The following is an 18,783-nucleotide window of genomic DNA, read 5'->3' on the forward strand; positions in this document are numbered from 1 at the left end:
CTGACAGGACAGACAGCGGGAGATACACACACCACGTGACTAAAAGGAGTGACAGCGGGAGATACACAAACACCACGTGACTGACAGGAGAGACAGCGGGAGACACACACACCACGTGACTGACAGGAGAGACAGCGGGAGATACACACACCACGTGACTGACAGGAGAGACAGCGGGAGACACACACACACCACGTGACTGACAGGACAGACAGCGGGAGATATACACCACGTGACTGACAGAAGAGACAGCGGGACACACACACACACACCACGTGACTGACAGGAGAGACAGTGGGAGACACACACACACCACGTGACTGACAGGAGAGACAGCGGGAGACACACACACCACGTGACTGACAGGACAGACAGCGGGAGATACACACACCACGTGACTGACAGGAGAGACAGCGGGAGATATACACCACGTGACTGACAGAAGAGACAGCGGGAGATACACACACCACGTGACTGACAGGAGAGACAGCGGGAGACACACACACCACGTGACTGACAGGACAGACAGCGGGAGATACACACACCACGTGACTGACAGGAGAGACGGCGGGAGACACACACCACGTGACTGACAGGAGAGACGGCGGGAGACACACACACCACGTGACTGACAGGAGAAACAGCGGGAGATACACACACCACGTGACTGACAGGAGAGACAGCGGGAGATACACACACCACGTGACTGACAGGAGAGACAGCGGGAGACACACACACCACGTGACTGACAGGACAGACAGCGGGAGATATACACCACGTGACTGACAGAAGAGACAGCGGCAGACGCACACACCACGTGACTGACAGGAGAGACAGCGGGAGATACACACACCACGTGACTGACAGGAGAGACAGACACACCACGTGACTGACAGAAGAGACAGCGGGAGACACACACACCACGTGACTGACGGGAGAGACAGCGGGAGACACACACACCACGTGACTGACAGGAGAGACAGCGGCAGACGCACACACCACGTGACTGACAGGAGAGACAGCGGGAGATATACACCACGTGACTGACAGAAGAGACAGCGGGAGATACACACACCACGTGACTGACAGGAGAGACAGCGGGAGATACACACACCACGTGACTGACAGGAGAGACGGCGGGAGACACACACCACGTGACTGACAGGAGAGACGGCGGGAGACACACACACCACGTGACTGACAGGAGAGACAGCGGGAGATACACACACCACGTGACTGACAGGAGAGACAGCGGGAGACACACACACCACGTGACTGACAGGACAGACAGCGGGAGATACACACACCACGTGACTGACAGGAGAGACGGCGGGAGACACACACCACGTGACTGACAGGAGAGACGGCGGGAGACACACACACCACGTGACTGACAGGAGAAACAGCGGGAGATACACACACCACGTGACTGACAGGAGAAACAGCGGGAGATACACACACCACGTGACTGACAGGAGAGACAGCGGGAGATACACACACCACGTGACTGACAGGAGAGACAGCGGGAGACACACACACCACGTGACTGACAGGACAGACAGCGGGAGATATACACCACGTGACTGACAGAAGAGACAGCGGCAGACGCACACACTACGTGACTGACAGGAGAGACAGCGGGAGATACACACACCACGTGACTGACAGGAGAGACAGACACACCACGTGACTGACAGAAGAGACAGCGGGAGACACACACACCACGTGACTGACGGGAGAGACAGCGGGAGACACACACACCACGTGACTGACAGGAGAGACAGCGGCAGACGCACACACCACGTGACTGACAGGAGAGACAGCGGGAGATATACACCACGTGACTGACAGGAGAGACAGCGGGAGATACACACACCACGTGACTGACAGGAGAGACAGCGGGAGATACACACACCACGTGACTGACAGGAGAGACAGCGGGAGACACACACACCACGTGACTGACAGGACAGACAGCGGGAGATACACACACCACGTGACTGACAGGAGAGACGGCGGGAGACACACACCACGTGACTGACAGGAGAGACGGCGGGAGACACACACACCACGTGACTGACAGGAGAAACAGCGGGAGATACACACACCACGTGACTGACAGGAGAAACAGCGGGAGATACACACACCACGTGACTGACAGGAGAGACAGCGGGAGATACACACACCACGTGACTGACAGGAGAGACAGCGGGAGACACACACACCACGTGACTGACAGGACAGACAGCGGGAGATATACACCACGTGACTGACAGAAGAGACAGCGGCAGACGCACACACTACGTGACTGACAGGAGAGACAGCGGGAGATACACACACCACGTGACTGACAGGAGAGACAGACACACCACGTGACTGACAGAAGAGACAGCGGGAGACACACACACCACGTGACTGACGGGAGAGACAGCGGGAGACACACACACCACGTGACTGACAGGAGAGACAGCGGCAGACGCACACACCACGTGACTGACAGGAGAGACAGCGGGAGATATACACCACGTGACTGACAGGAGAGACAGCGGGAGATACACACACCACGTGACTGACAGGAGAGACAGCAGGAGATACACACACCACGTGACTGACAGGAGAGACAGCGGGAGACACACACACCACGTGACTGACAGGAGAGACAGCGGGAGATACACACACCACGTGACTGACAGGAGAGACAGTGGGAGACACACACACCACGTGACTGACAGCGGGAGATACACACACCACGTGACTGACAGGAGAGACAGTGGGAGACACACACACCACGTGACTGACAGCGGGAGACACACACACCACGTGACTGACAGGAGAGACAGCGGGAGACACTCACACCACGTAACTGACAGGAGAGACAGTGGGAGACACACACACACCACGTGACTGACAGGAGAGACAGCGGGAGATACACACACCACGTGACTGACAGGCAGACGGCGGGAGATACACACACCACGTGACTGACAGAAGAGACAGCGGGAGACACACACACCACGTGACTGACAGGAGAGACAGTGGTAGACACACACACACACCACGTGACTGACAGGAGAGACAGCGGGAGATACACACACCACGTGACTGACAGGACAGACAGCGGGAGATACACACACCACGTGACTGACAGGAGAGAAAGCGGGAGACACACACACCACGTGACTGACAGGAGAGACAGCGGGAGATACACACACCACGTGACTGACAGGCAGACGGCGGGAGATACACACACCACGTGACTGACAGAAGAGACAGCGGGAGACACACACACCACGTGACTGACAGGAGAGACAGCGGCAGACGCACACACCACGTGACTGACAGGAGAGACAGCGGGAGATATACACCACGTGACTGACAGGAGAGACAGCGGGAGATACACACACCACGTGACTGACAGGAGAGACAGCGGGAGATACACACACCACGTGACTGACAGGAGAGACAGCGGGAGATACACACACCACGTGACTGACAGGAGAGACAGCGGGAGATACACACACCACGTGACTGACAGGAGAGACAGTGGGAGACACACACACCACGTGACTGACAGCGGGAGATACACACACCACGTGACTGACAGGAGAGACAGTGGGAGACACACACACCACGTGACTGACAGCGGGAGACACACACACCACGTGACTGACAGGAGAGACAGCGGGAGACACTCACACCACGTAACTGACAGGAGAGACAGTGGTAGACACACACACACCACGTGACTGACAGGAGAGACAGCGGGAGATACACACACCACGTGACTGACAGGACAGACAGCGGGAGATACACACACCACGTGACTGACAGGAGAGAAAGCGGGAGACACACACACCACGTGACTGACAGGAGAGACGGAAGGAGATACACACACCACGTGACTGACAGGACAGACAGCGGGAGATACACACACCACGTGACTGACAGGAGAGACAGCGGGAGACACACGCACCATGTGACTGACAGGAGAGACAGCGGGAGAAACACACACCACATGACTGACAGGAGAGACAGCGGGAGACACACACACACCACGTTACTGACAGGAGAGACAACGGGAGACACACACCACGTGACTGACAGGAGAGACAGCGGGAGACACACACACCACGTGACTGACAGGAGAGACAGCGGGAGACACACACACCACGTGAATGACAGGAGAGACAGCGGGAGACACACACACCACGTGACTGACAGGAGAGACAGGGGGAGACACACACACCACGTGACTGACAGGAGAGACAGCGGGAGATACACACACCACATGACTGACAGGAGAGACGGCGGGAGATACACACATCATGTGACTGACAGGAGAGACAGCGGGAGATACACACACCATGTGACTGACAGGAGAGACAGCGGGAGATACACACACCACGTGACTGACAGGAGAGACAGTGGGAGATATACACCACGTGACTGACAGAAGAGACAGCGGCAGACGCACACACCACATGACTGACAGGACAGACAGCGGGAGACACACACACCACGTGACTGACAGGAGAGACAGTGGGAGATACACACACCACGTGACTGACAGCAAGAAATACACACACCACATGACTGACAGGACAGACGGCGGAAGATACACACACCACGTGACTGACAGCAAGAAATACACACACCACGTGACTGACAGGAGAGACAGCGGGAGACACACACACCACGTGACTGACAGGAAAGACAGCGGGAGATACACACACCACGTGACTGACAGCAAGAAATACACACACCACGTGACTGACAGGAGAGACAGCGGGAGATACACACACCACGTGACTGACAGGACAGACGGCGGGAGATACACACACCACGTGACTGACAGGAGAGACAGCGGGAGACACACACACCACGTGACTGACAGGAGAGAAGGCGGGAGATACACCCATAATTGCTCTAGTCCATGGCCCCTCGCTATATGCAGAATAATAATCTTTAGTTCCGTAGTACCGTAGCGCTTTACAAATCGTAGGGGACAAATACAAATATAATAAAACATATCACAGCATAAACATTCATACTGAACAAAAGTATTGAGGTCTCTGCTCGCAAGAGCTTAAAATATTTATAATTCCTTTATTTATATAGCGCACACAGATGACGCAGCGCTGCACAGAGCTTGTCAAATTGGTCCTCATCCCCAATGGGGCTCACAATCTAATCATGGTGACCCATGAACCAAGGACCCCAGCGGGGCAACGCTGTAATGCTAACCACTAAGCCACCCTGCCGTCTATGAGGAAGAGTGGGGGACACAAGAGGTAAAAAGAATATATAATGGTCTATGAAGAGGTGAGCAGGTGCCTGGATGGAGGAGCCGCTGTGGATATTGTGTTCCTCATAGACACCTGATGGGTAAAATTAGGGCTAGTGGTTTGGCAGAAATTATTTGCAATTGGATTGAGAACTGGCTGAAGGATCCAGAGAGTTGTGGTCAATGATTCCTACTCGGAATGGTCACCAGTTATGAGTGGCGGACCCCAGGGTTCTGTGCCGGGCCCCGGGGTTCTGTGCTTGGCCCACTACTATTTAATATATTTATTAATGATATAGAGGTAGGAATTAATAGCACTGTGTCTATTTTTGCAGATGACACCAAGCTGTGTATTGTAATACAGTCTATGGAGGATGGGAGTAGTAGTACAAGCTGTGTAGTGCAATACAGTCTATGGAGGATGAGGGGAGTAGTACAAGCTATGTAGTGTAATATAGTCTACGGAAGATGAGGGGAGTAGTACAAGCTATGTAGTGTAATACAGTCTATGAAGGATGGGAGTAGTACAAGCTGTGTAGTGTAATACAGTCTAGGGAGGATGTTCATAGGCTGCAGGGTGAAAAACTGTATGTTTGGTAATCCACTTGGCAAATGAGGTTTAATGTGGATAAATGTAAGGTTATGCACCTGGGGGCTAAAATATGTCCTTGGGGGAGTAAATCTGGTAGAGTCCCTTCTTGAGAAGGACCTGGATGACTGTTAGATCATAAATTAAATAACAGCATGCAATGTCAATCGGAGGTCTGGACTCTGGGGATAGGGATGTAATATTACACTGTACAAGGCAATGGTTCCGCTCACCTGGAATATGCTGTCCTGTTCTTGGCACCGGTCCATACAAAGGAGGCCCTGGAGCTGGAGAGGGTTCAACGTAGAGCCACAAAGTTATGAGGAAAGATCAAAACAACTAGATTTATATAGTCTGGAAAAGAGACAACTACGAGGGGAAATTATTAATTTATTTAAATATATGAATTGTCCATACAAAAAATATGGTGATAAGTTGTTTCAGCTTAAATCAAATCAAAAGACGAGGGGGCACTGTCTCCGTTTGGAGAAAACAAGGTTTAATCACTAGAGGTGATAGGGCTTTACTATGAGAACTGTCAATCTGTGGAATAGCCGAGCTCAGGCGCTGGTCACAGCAGGGAGTTTCAAGAAGGGTCTAGATGCCTTTTTACACCTAGATAACATTGATGGTTATATTATATAGAATTGTTTCCCATAAATCCCTTCCTCATGCAATCCCTTCCCTTCCTTGGTTGAACTTGATGGACAAGTGTTTTTTTTTCAACCGTATAAACTATGAAACTATGAGTGAGCGGTTTGAACTAGGGTAGAGGTTAATCTAAGATCACTGGCAGATCTAAGAGCACGAGATGGACGGTAGACTGAGAGGTGAGGTAGGGAGGTGTAGCATTGTGCAGAGCTTTGTGGATGAGGGTTATGACTTAAAACTGTATTCGAGACAAGGAGACAGGCACGAACTGGCTGCTGCATTGAGAATAGATTGGAGAGGAGAGAGTTTGGTGAGTGGAAGATCGGTTAGTAGAGAGTTGCAGGAGTCTAAATGAGAGTGAATCAGAGCAACAATTAGCATTTTACAAGGCATTTTACATTTTCAAATGTGAGAAATGGGCAGATTCTAGAGATGTCTCTAAGATGCATGCAGCAAGAGATTGAATGTGTGGTTCAAAGGAGAGTCCAGCACAACCGTAAGACAGCGGGCCTGCTGCTTCGGGGTTATGGTGACCCCACAAACTGAGATGGAGAGGTCAGGATTAGGATAGACTGTGTTAGTGGACGTTGGAAAGACAATAGGTTCAGTCTTAGAAAGATTAAGTTTCAGGAAGAGAGAGGACATGATGTTGGAGACAGCAGAGAGACAGTCACTAGTGTTCTGGATTAAGGCAGGGCTGATGTTACGTGCTGAGGTATATAGCTGGGTGTCATCAGCATAAAGATGATACTGGAAACCAAATCTGCTGATTGTTTGTCCAATGGAGGCAGAAGAGGACCTAGGACTGAGCCCTGAGGAACCCCCGACAGAGAGAGGAACAGAAGAAGAGAGAGATCCAGAAAAAGAGACAGAGAGTGTGGTCAGAGAGATAGGAAGAAAACCAGGAGAGTGCAGGGTCCTTTAGGCCAATGGAGCGAAATTTCCTGAGGAGAAACCGTATCAAACGCTGCCGAGATATCCAGAAGAACCAGGAGAGAAGAGTCACCTTTGGATTAGCAGTGAGAAGATGATTGGAGACTTTAGAAAGACCATGTCAAGGAGGGAATTAGCTGAGAGATAGTGGGAAAGTCGAGAATAGACCGGGCGTTCCAGGAGTTTGGAGATGGGAGGTTAGAGACTGGTCTGTAGTTAGTAGCACTGGATGGGTCTAGTGAAGTTTTCTTTAGTAATGGCATAACAGCTTGAAAGAAGAGGGAAAGACACCTGAAAAGAGAGGTGGAAGATGTTAATGAGGTGAGAAGTGACTGCTGGGGAGAGACTGTACCAGATGTGAGGGGATGGGGTCACTGATGCAGGTAATGGGGCGAGGGGATGGGGGTCACTGATGCAGGTAATTGGGTGAGGGGATGGGGGTCACTGATGCAGGTAGTGGGGTGAGGGGATGGGGGTCACTGATGCAGGTAATTGGGTGAGGGGATAGGGTCACTGATGCAGGTAGTGGGGTGAGGGGATGGGGTCACTGATGCAGGTAGTGAGGCGAGGGGATGGGGGTCACTGATGCAGGTAATTGGTTGAGGGGATGGGGTCACTGATGCAGGTAGTGGGGCGAGGTGATGGGTGTCACTGATGCAGGTAGTGGGGTGAGCAGAGGAGAGGAGCCTGGACACTTCTTCCTCTGTGACTGGCTCAAAGGAAGAGAGTGAAGAAGGTAATGTACCGGAGAAATGGGGATTAGTGGGGGAGTGGGTTGAGTAATTATTACCTGGCGAATTCAGTCAATTTAATCTTTAAAGTAGGTGCCAGATCTTCAGCTCCAAGTTCTGTCACATACGTTTTTTGAAAACGCATACGTTTTTTCCATTTTTCCATTTTTTTGGACTGCTTCAAAACGGCCCAAAAACGGGTTCAAAACGCCACGTAGCCGCTGGCCTACGGGTGGTTGCACACGTGGTGTTTTGAACCCGTTTTTAGGCCGTCTTTAAGCAGTCTGTTAAAAAACGCGTGCGTTTTTTAATGGACTTCTTAGAAACTGCCTAAAACGGGTTCAAAACACCACATGTGCCACCACCCTAAGGCTCAGTCCCATTTTTTGGATTCTGACTTGCGTCGCTTTATATGGTTATAACCTTTGAACACTTACTTATCAAAGTGATTCTGAAATAGTTTTTTCCTCATATGTTGTACTTCATTTTACTGGTAAATTTTGGATGATCATTTTTGCGTTTATTTACAAAAAAAGAAAAAATTATTAAATTTTTGAAAATTTTGCCATTTTTGAAATTCTAAATCATTGCGTTTTCAGGCAGATCGATTTACCACCTAAATAAATTGCTGAATAACATTTCCCATCATCTACTTTACATTTTCATAATTTTTGGAGTGTCTGAAGAATTTATTTTGATGTCTCACGGTTAAAAATCGAATATTGATTTTCCGGATTTACAGAATTTACTATTTTGGGGGTAATTTCTGTTTTGAATGAAATTTGACAAATTTAACATCAACTTTTTCAGATCTGCTCCCCTCAAACTAAGAGAAACAGTTTTTAGGAAGAGTGTTAACTAGAGATGAGAGAGCATACTCGTTCGAGCATTAGCCTACTTGCAACTTCTCGTTGTTCGGACGAATACTTCGCCAGCTCAAGAAAATGTCATCTTGCGGCGTTTTGATTTTTGGCGGCCAGAAACAGAGCCAATCACAAGCCAGGAGACTCTGCAGTACACCCAGCATCACGTGGTACCCTTACACGTCGATAGCAGTGGTTGGCTGGCCAGATCAGGTGACCCTGGGATAGACTAGCCGCTGCCCGCGCTGCTCGGATCATTCTGTGTCTGGATGCCGCTAGGGAGAGAGCTGCTGCTGGTCAGGGATAGCGTTAGGGTGTTCTAGTAGATTACTGTTAGGCAGGAGTGATTCTCCAAGAACCTTACTGTTAGGCAGGAGTGATTCTCCAAGAACCTTACTGTTAGGCAGGAGTGATTCTCCAAGAACCTTACTGTTAGGCAGGAGTGATTCTCCAAGAACCTTACTGTTAGGCAGGAGTGATTCTACAAGAACCCTTGTTAGGGCTACATTAGCGTTTTTCAAAAGTTAAAGTGACAGTCACAGCACAAAATCCTTTTGTGTGCTGTCAGTGTTGGTTAGAAACTAGCCATAGCAATCGTCTTCTGTGGTTGCTGTCTGATTTCTTCTGCACATTTTGTTCTATAAAAAAAAAAAATTACAGTTTATATTTCTGTTTTGTCTATAAAATAGACTTTAATTTTGAAAATGTTGAACCCGAGGGCTAAGGGTAGAGGACGAGGGCGTGGGCATCCAATTACTGCAGGGGTAAGAGGCCGTGGTCCTGGGCGGGGTGAGACACCACCTGCTGATGAGGGAGCAGGGGACGCCGCAGAGCTACACTAACCCTAGCTTCATGTCTCAAGTTACTGGGACTCGTGGTAGAGCACTGTTGAGGCCAGAACAGTGCAAACAGGTGATGTCGTGGAATGCGGACAATGCTTCAACTAATTTGTCCACCAGTCAGTCTGCCACGCAGTCCACCCATGTTACCAAAGTGAGCACTCCTCCACCTCAACCTCCTTCCCCCCTGTCTTCCCCCTCCCAGGAAAATTTGGCATTTGAGCCAGCATACTCTGAGGAACTGTTTTCTGGACCCTTCCCAGAGTCACAAACCACTTCTCAGGTTGCTGCTGAGCTCTTTCCCGATGCCCAGGTTTTCCACCGGTCGCAGTCTGTGGGTGATGATGACATTATTGACGTAGTGGAAGAAGTGTGTAAAGTGGTGTTGGACAATGAGACACAGTTGTCAGACAGTGGTGAAGTTGTTGTCAGGGCAGGAAGTCCGAGGGGGGAGCAGACTGAGGGATCGGAGGATGATGAGGTGACAGACCCAAGCTGGGTTGATAGGCCGGGTGAAGACAGTGCTTTTGAGACGGAGGCGAGTCCTATACGAGAACAGGTTGGGAGAGGCAGTGGTGGGGCCAGACGGAGAGGCAGGGCCAGAGCTGGTGCATCAGCGCCAAATGTTTCACGTAGTGAAGCTCCCGTGGAGAGGGCTAGATGTTCTCAAGTTTGGAGGTTCTTTAAAGAAACACTGGATGACCGACGGACTGTGGTGTGCAACCTGTGCCACACCAGGATCAGCAGAGGTTCCACCATTACTAGCTTAACCACCACCAGTATATGCAGGCATAGGAGTGCTAAACACCTCACTCAATGGTCCTTCCCCTGTGTCATCTGCTGCCTCTGCTAATGAGCCACACCTTCACCTCCACGATCCTCCACAGCGTCCACCAATGTCTCCATGCGCATTGTTCAGCTGTCTATACCCCAGACACTGGGGAAATACAGTTCCACCAACCCACACGCCCAAGCCCTCAACGTCCACATCTCCAAATTACTGAGCCTAGAGATGGTAGAGACCGAGGACTTTCGCAACCTCATGGAGGTGGCCGTCCCTCGGTATTCGGTCCCCAGCCGCCACTACTTTTCCCGATGTGCCGTCCCAGCCCTGCACCAGCACGTGTCAGACAACATCATCCGTGCCATGACCAACACCATTTCTGACAAGGTCCACCTGACCACGGACTTGTGGACGAGTGCTGCAGGGCAGGGCCACTATATATCGCTGACGGCACACTGGGTTAACTTGCCTGGCCCATGTGTTCAATCTCATAGTTCAGCGGTTCCTCAAGACATACCCCAATCTGTCTGATTTGCTCACGAAGGTGCGCAAATCAGAAAGTCGACCACAGATGCTGCCACTCTCAGGGCTGCGCAGCGCCGCCTCCAACTGCCCGCTCACCGACTGTGCCCACTAGGTGGAGTTCCACATTAACCATGTTGTCTAGAGTTTACCAGCAGCGCAGAGCGATTGTAGACTGCCAGATGTCAACTTCCACCAGAACTGGTAGTCAGGTCAGTCAGCTTCCTCAAGTCTACAATGAGGAGTGGACGTGGATGTCTGATATCTGTCAGGTGGTGAGTAACTTTGAGGAGTCAACACAGATGGTCAGTGGCGATGCCGCCATCATCAGCCTCACCATCCCGCTGCTTGGCCTGTTGAAAAACTCTCTGGTCAGCATGAAGTCAGAAGCTTTGCGCTCGTCACAAGAGACGGGGGAAGAAGATTCCCTTGTTGATAGCCAGAGCACCCTTCGGTCTGTTTCTCAGCGCGTATCGGAGAAGGTGGAGGAGGAAGAGGGGACCATTGCTCAGTCCATAACTGTTCAGCTTGTATGGGCAGAAGAAGGTCAGCGTGTATGGGCAGCGTGTATGGAGGAGGAAATAGAGAGGCAAGGCCAGTGAGGGGAGTGAATTCTTGCGCATTGGGACTCTGGCGCATATGGCAGATTTCATGCTAGGCTGCCTATCCCGTGACCCTCACGTTCAAAGAATTTATTCCAGCACCGATTACTGGGTATTCACTCTCCTGGACCCACGGTACAAGCAAAATCTTTCCACTCTCATCCCTGGAGAGGAAAGGAGTGTGAGAATGCATGAATACCAGCAGGCCCTGGTGCACAAGCTGAAACACTATTTCCCTTCTGACAGCGCTAGCGGCAGAGGGCGTACTTCTGCGGGACAAGTAGCGAGGGATAGTAGGCGAGCGGGCAGCTTGTCCAGCACTGGCAGGGGTACGCTTTACAAGGCCTTTGCCAGTTTTATGTCACCCCAGCAAGACACTGTCACCTGTCCCCAGTCTCGGCAGAGTAGGGCTGATCTTTACAGAAAGATGGTGAGGGAGTACGTAGCTGACCATACCATCGTCCTAAATGATCACACAGCTCCCTACAACTACTGGGTTTCAAAGCTGGACATGTGGCACGAACTGGCGCTGTACGCCTTGGAGGTTCTTGCCTGCCCTGCCGCTAGCGTGTTGTCCGAGCGGGTTTTCAGTGCAGCTGGTGGCATCATCACTGATAAGCGTACACGCCTGTCGACTGACAGCGCTGACAGGCTGACGCTTATGCAGATGAATCAATCATGGATTTCTCATGATTTCCATTCTCCACCAGGTGAAAGCAGCTCAACCTGAATAATTCTCATGTATGCACTCCTCCTCCTCATTCTCCTCCTCTTTGTACACAAAAGCAGAGGCAACTGGCTATTTTTTGCCAGGGCCAACTGGCTCTAGCTATAGTACTGTATGGGGAAGATTTACTTACCCGGTCCATTCGCGATCCAGCGGCACGTTCTCTGCGGTGGATTCGGGTCCAGTCGGGATTCACTAAGGTAGTTCCTCCGACGTCCACCAGTTGTCGCTGCTGCGCTGAAGAGCATCGGAACGCACTGGAGTTCACCGAGCCATCGTGGGTTAAGGTAAGCGCGAGTCCAGCGACACTTTTTTTTTAAATGCGGCGGTTTTTCCGAATCCGTCTGGTTTTCGTTCGGCCACACCCCCCCCCCATTTCCGTCGTGTGTATGCCGGCGCCGATGCGCCAAAATCTGATCGCGTGCGCCAAAAACCGGGGGCAATTCAGGGGAAATCAGCGCAAATCGGAAATATTCGGGTAACACGCCGGGAAACCGCGAATAGTAAATGACCCCCTATGTATTTAATTTTTCTGGAGGGCCACCTACCCGGTCCTCTGTTTTGAAAACTTTTTTGAACTTATACCAACAACTTGATCATGAGTGAGATAACACTCAAAGAGATATGTAAGTAACATAGAAATACTTTATTGAGAATAAAAATGAATATACAATAAAGGCAAACACTGGACAGACAACAATGAATTAAAACTATGCATGGGAAAATAGATGGCTAAACATGAGCCACAAGGTAGGTGAAGGAGTCATACAGGATACCTTAAAACATCATAGCACTGTAATGCAAGACTAAAAGGCATTAAACAGCAAATATGCAAAAACTGAGTCCATGACAATCAATAAATACCATACCAACAGAGACCACACATAGGAATACCCGGACACGTGTTTCGCAAAAAGTGCTTTATCAAGGGGAGTGCAGGGGAAAGGAGCTTGGGCTTATTTAAATAGCTAGAGGACCAATCACAGGAGATAAGGGGTGTGGACACATGTGGATCGTATAACTTATTAATACATAATGGTGCCTGACCAATGGAGTGTCGGCACACGCAATCCGGAGTGACGTGTCACCGGCTGCGGCACGCCAATGTATATGATGTTACAAGGGCATGTGGCGAAATAGATTACTCCAATAGTCGTACAGGTTATTGCGTGCGTCATCCTGTATTGTCGTTGTCTGGTGGAGTAAAAAAGAACAGTGGTAGTTTCCGCATTCACACATGCCACAGTCACCACACGAACGGCACCCCCATTTTGGGCCACGGGACCCAAACGCATTGCGACAGGACGGGCTGTTGTGAGTGCACCGAACCAAGAGATCTTTCAAATTTTTAGATTGACGGTAAGTAATGGATGGATTTGTTTGTATGTGCTGCTGAAGAGTCTGGTCAATCCTTAATACCTGCCAATGCTTTGTCAGAATCTCTTTTATTCTTTCCCATTGTGAATTAAAGGTAGTAATGAATCTCACCTTATTTCCTTGTTTCTTTGATTCCAATTTCGGTGCCAATGGATCCTCTCGCTTTGTCCGTTTTGCCCGCCGATACCCACTTTCAATAGATCGATTTGAATAGAGCGCAGGCGGATTCCGGGTGCACTGGTCCGGTCTTCCGTCTGGAACCTCGTGCCTTCCTGCTTTTGGTTCCGTCACACTTTTGGTAGTGCTCACTCCGCTCCCATAGAAGATAAGAAGACGCAATGGTGCAGCAAGTTTTTAAGGTTAAAATTCAATAAAAGTTTAATCGATCTACTCACAAAACATATGGTTAAAAAAGGCCTTCAATACAAAATCGCACGTTCGGTACAGCTTGCCCGACTCCGAGTTTCGCTTCTTCCGGGGCTTGCCGACGTGCGTGAAATGTAAACTATATATAGTGGTAATTGATGCAATTAGCTGTTAACGGTCGTTAACTACCATAGTAAACAGAATTACTCTTTAAACCACAAAGGTTATCATATGTATAGAATAACAATGTTAAAATTCATCTCTCACACTAACTCACTGTGTAACATGTATGTAAGTCGAAACTGTATAATTTATAATTGTAGATCCAGACAAAAAAAATGTTGGCCCCATTGGAGTTTAAACATTTTTTGCTGTAATGGGACCAAGGATTATCAATAAAGCTTCATTACAGACACCGTACAGCTGGTCATTGCAGTCTGGGACTATAGCAAAGCATTCAGAGAGGTCAGAGGGGTCTGTCTGTAACTATGGGTTGTCTGTAAGTCGGGTGTCCTTAAGTAGGGGACCGCCTGTATACATATTTCTATAAATATAAATGTGTCAATGTGCAAAAAAGTGCTTTTACATAGTGCTAAAGCGGCTCCATATTGAATAGGTGTTATTACCAGTGCTGTTTATTCACACTTATACTACTCTGTACTATCTGGTCCTTAATGCTTTTAGATTTCCGATGGACGATTTTTGCTTCCGTTAGGAGGTGTCCTATGACTGGGTCGTGCTCTAAAATATGCCAGTTCTGTGTAATAATTCTCTCGATGACATGTGCATCTCTAGTGAAGTTGGAACAGTAATCCTATTTTCTTCTTTTTTTTATATTTTTCTTGCCATTTTTAACTACTGGCATCTTTTCCTCCTCTAATTCTCTTTGGGCTTTGTCAAGATCTTCCACTTTATAATCCCTTTCTAGGAACCTCTCCCTTAGTATTGTGGCTTGTTCATTATAATCTTCCCTCCTAGTGCAATTTCTTTTTAATTGTCCTTTTGGAATATTTTTCAGCCGGGGTGTATAGTGACAGCTGTTATATTGAATCAAACTATTGCAATCTGTTTCTTTAAAAACTGTCTTAGTGTAGAAAGTGTTTTTATCCTTAATTCTAAATCTAAAAAGTGTATATTTGTAAAACTATAATTAGAGGTGAAAGATGAATGATTTCAACTTAAATTAATATAATGGATAAATTCATCTAATGATTCCTGTGAACCTCGCCATAACAATACAACATCGTCAATGGACCTCTCGTACAATTTCAGATTCTTTAGAAGGGTTATTGTTAATAATGTATTCATTCTCCCAGGTGGCCGTATATAAATTAGCAGAGCAGGGGGAAGAACATTCCTTCAAACCAAAAATAATTCCTCTCTAGTCCAAACCTTATTAGATCTATTATAAAATTCCTTTGTTCTTCTAAAATATTTTCTTCCCTCTCTAAACACGATGTCGCAGCAGATAAACCCTTCGGGTGCGGTATACTGGGGTATAATGAGGTGACATCTACACCTCTAGTAATGCACCTGAATCTTTACGGTGAGCCGGGGCATTAACCACTTATAGCTGTAGGAATATATCTATGTATTGTGAGGCTCTACTCGATACAGAGACAATACCCACAACTATCGGGCGTCCTGGGGGAGTTTTTTTATTTTGGTGTAATTTGGGTAGGAAATATATTGTCGGTACCCAAGTCATACTCCTTTTTATCAATAATACCTCTCTCCTTTGCTGTTGTTACAATGGATGTTAGTTACGTCGGATTGTTTTTCAATTTGTGATACGTAGTTCCATCAGAGAGGATTCGATGCATCTCCCCCATATAATACTCTTTGTCCATAATCACCCCCCCCCCCTTGTCCGCTTGTTTTACTACTATGGAACGATGGGATTTCTGCAAATCCCATAGTGCATTCCTTTTTGTGTTTGATAAATTTGATTTTTGAAATTTTTTAGAGGAACATCGTTCCCGTTCTTTTATTACAATTCGCTTAAAAGTATTCACACAATCATTAGACAGGTTAGGAATAAAATCGGATTTTTCTTTCAAACCACTATGGATATATGTAGGAGATTTTTGTGGGATTTCATAGGGGTGCAACATAAAAATTGATGGATCTAACATATTTTTGTTTATCTATAAACATGTGAAATTTATTCATCCTCCTATCTGGGATGTATTTTAAGACTTTTGGATAACAGTAAGAGTAAGAGTTTTTTGACTCAAATTAAATATCCCTCTTTGTTCCGGATCTATTTCTGTTTCTTTGGGGCCATCATGTTCACCTCCATTTTTCTTACCTCCTCTTCTAGTCTAATTTTCTCTTTATTGGGGTAGACCTGTTTTCCTGTACCGTTTTCTGTGCTAGTTCCTGTGTTCTCCCTATTTGTCCATTTCCCCTCTGCTGGTGGGGAAAAACGCGTGTATCATTAGGGGGATTATGTGTGACTGGCTTAAAGCACTTTCTCCAAGCCGTTGGAGTGGAGCATATCTATTTGTATTTGTAATATCTCTATACCCAGTCATAGGACACCTCCTAACGGAAGCAAAAATCGTCCATCGGAAATCTAAAAGTATAAAGGACCAGATAGTGCAGAGTAGTATAAGTGTGAATACACAGCAGGGAGATTCAGCACACAGGTTTTATAGATGCACACGATGCAAGGCATGTAGAAGTACGGGAGACTCACCTGTGGGACGGACTCACAATTTCTCCTCTTCTGATAATTTACAAATGTATAATCTAAAGCACTTTGCCACCTGTGACTCTATAAGAGTCATTTACATGATCATCTGCCCTTAAGTATATTGGGAGAACGATAAGAATTGGTGAGCACTTACTTTATAAATATTAAAAAGGGCAAAATGGACCACGCCCTGTCGGCCCACTATGCAAAATTTCATCCAAAAAATCCTAAGGGCTCCGTCTTTTTCAGTTTAGAAGAAGTCGCCCCACATTGGGGAGGTGAAGATTTAGAGAAAGAAAATGAGTCAGAGAGAATCCTTTTGGATTTTTCAGCTAAAAACGTTGCTTCCTTTAGGACTGAATGCCGATTTTGAAATGAAATGCTTTCTCTGATTAGGGAGACTAACACAATTTCATTATTCAAATCAAGATCTGGTAATAACTCCTATTCATTATGGAGCCGCTTTAGCACTATGTAAAAGCACTTTTTTGCACATTGACACATTTATATTTATAGAAATATGTATACAGGCGGTCCCCTACTTAAGGACACCCGACTTACAGACAACCCATAGTTACAGACAGACCCCTCTGACCTCTCTGAATGCTTTGCTATAGTCCCAGACTGCAATGACCAGCTGTACGGTGTCTGTAATGAAGCTTTATTGATAATCCTTGGTCCCATTACAGCAAAAAATGTTTAAACTCCAATGGGGCCAATATTTTTTTTGTCTGGATCAACAATTATAAATTATACAGTTTCGACTTACATACATGTTACACAGTGAGAGATGAATTTTAACATTGTTATTCTATACATATGATAACCTTTGTGGTTTAAAGAGTAATTCTGTTTACTATGGTAGTTAACGACCGTTAACAGCTAATTGCATCAATTACCACTATATATAGTTTACATTTCACGCACGTCGGCAAGCCCCGGAAGAAGCGAAACTCGGAGTCGGGCAAGCTGTACCGAACGTGCGATTTTGTATTGAAGGCCTTTTTTAACCATATGTTTTGTGAGTAGATCGATTAAACTTTTATTGAATTTTAACCTTAAAAACTTGCTGCACCATTGCGTCTTCTTATCTTCTATGGGAGCGGAGTGAGCACTACCAAAAGTGTGACGGAACCAAAAGCAGGAAGGCACGAGGTTCCAGTCGGAAGACCGGACCAGTGCACCCGGAATCCGCCTGCGCTCTGAGAGCTCCATTTACATTTGTGGGATAGAAGAACATAGCCCTGGGAAGACGAACAGAAGCAGCCAAGGAATGTTTACCCTCACCTGCATGAGGAGAGAGGTATTTGAATGTTTTGGCAGAACCTTTTGCCATACTTTGTGACGTTCTAAAATTTAGTTGGAAAAGACGTTGATGAGGTGAGAAAACTTTTTGTTTTGTATTTGGACTGTGGTGTTTTTGGACTTTCCCCTCCCTCTGTCTGGCAAAATTTTGGGTTGTTTTAACGGCTTCCACATCAAACTTGTTGACTTTGTCGCCACCCTGCTGTGTTATCCACAAAACATACCGCCAAACTTTTATCTATGAAGGATATTATTTCAGCGCTACTTGCGCATCTCTGTACGTTCCCCTCCCCCGCCATAACCAGGCCAAATACTTATAAGAACACTACTACACTTGGTCTTATACAAAAGGTTTTTAGAAATGCTGTTTGTATCCGGAGTACACTCTGGTTATGTCGCCTGGACAACGAGCTGTGTCATACAGACTTTTTGGGTGTTTCACCAGATAAAATCTGTCGCCGCTATGCTGGAGACCTGAAGATCATAGCGGCGCAATATGGATGCCCCATACC

This window comes from Engystomops pustulosus, unplaced genomic scaffold, assembly GCF_040894005.1.
Source record: "Engystomops pustulosus unplaced genomic scaffold, aEngPut4.maternal MAT_SCAFFOLD_149, whole genome shotgun sequence".
NCBI lineage: Eukaryota > Metazoa > Chordata > Amphibia > Anura > Leptodactylidae > Engystomops > Engystomops pustulosus.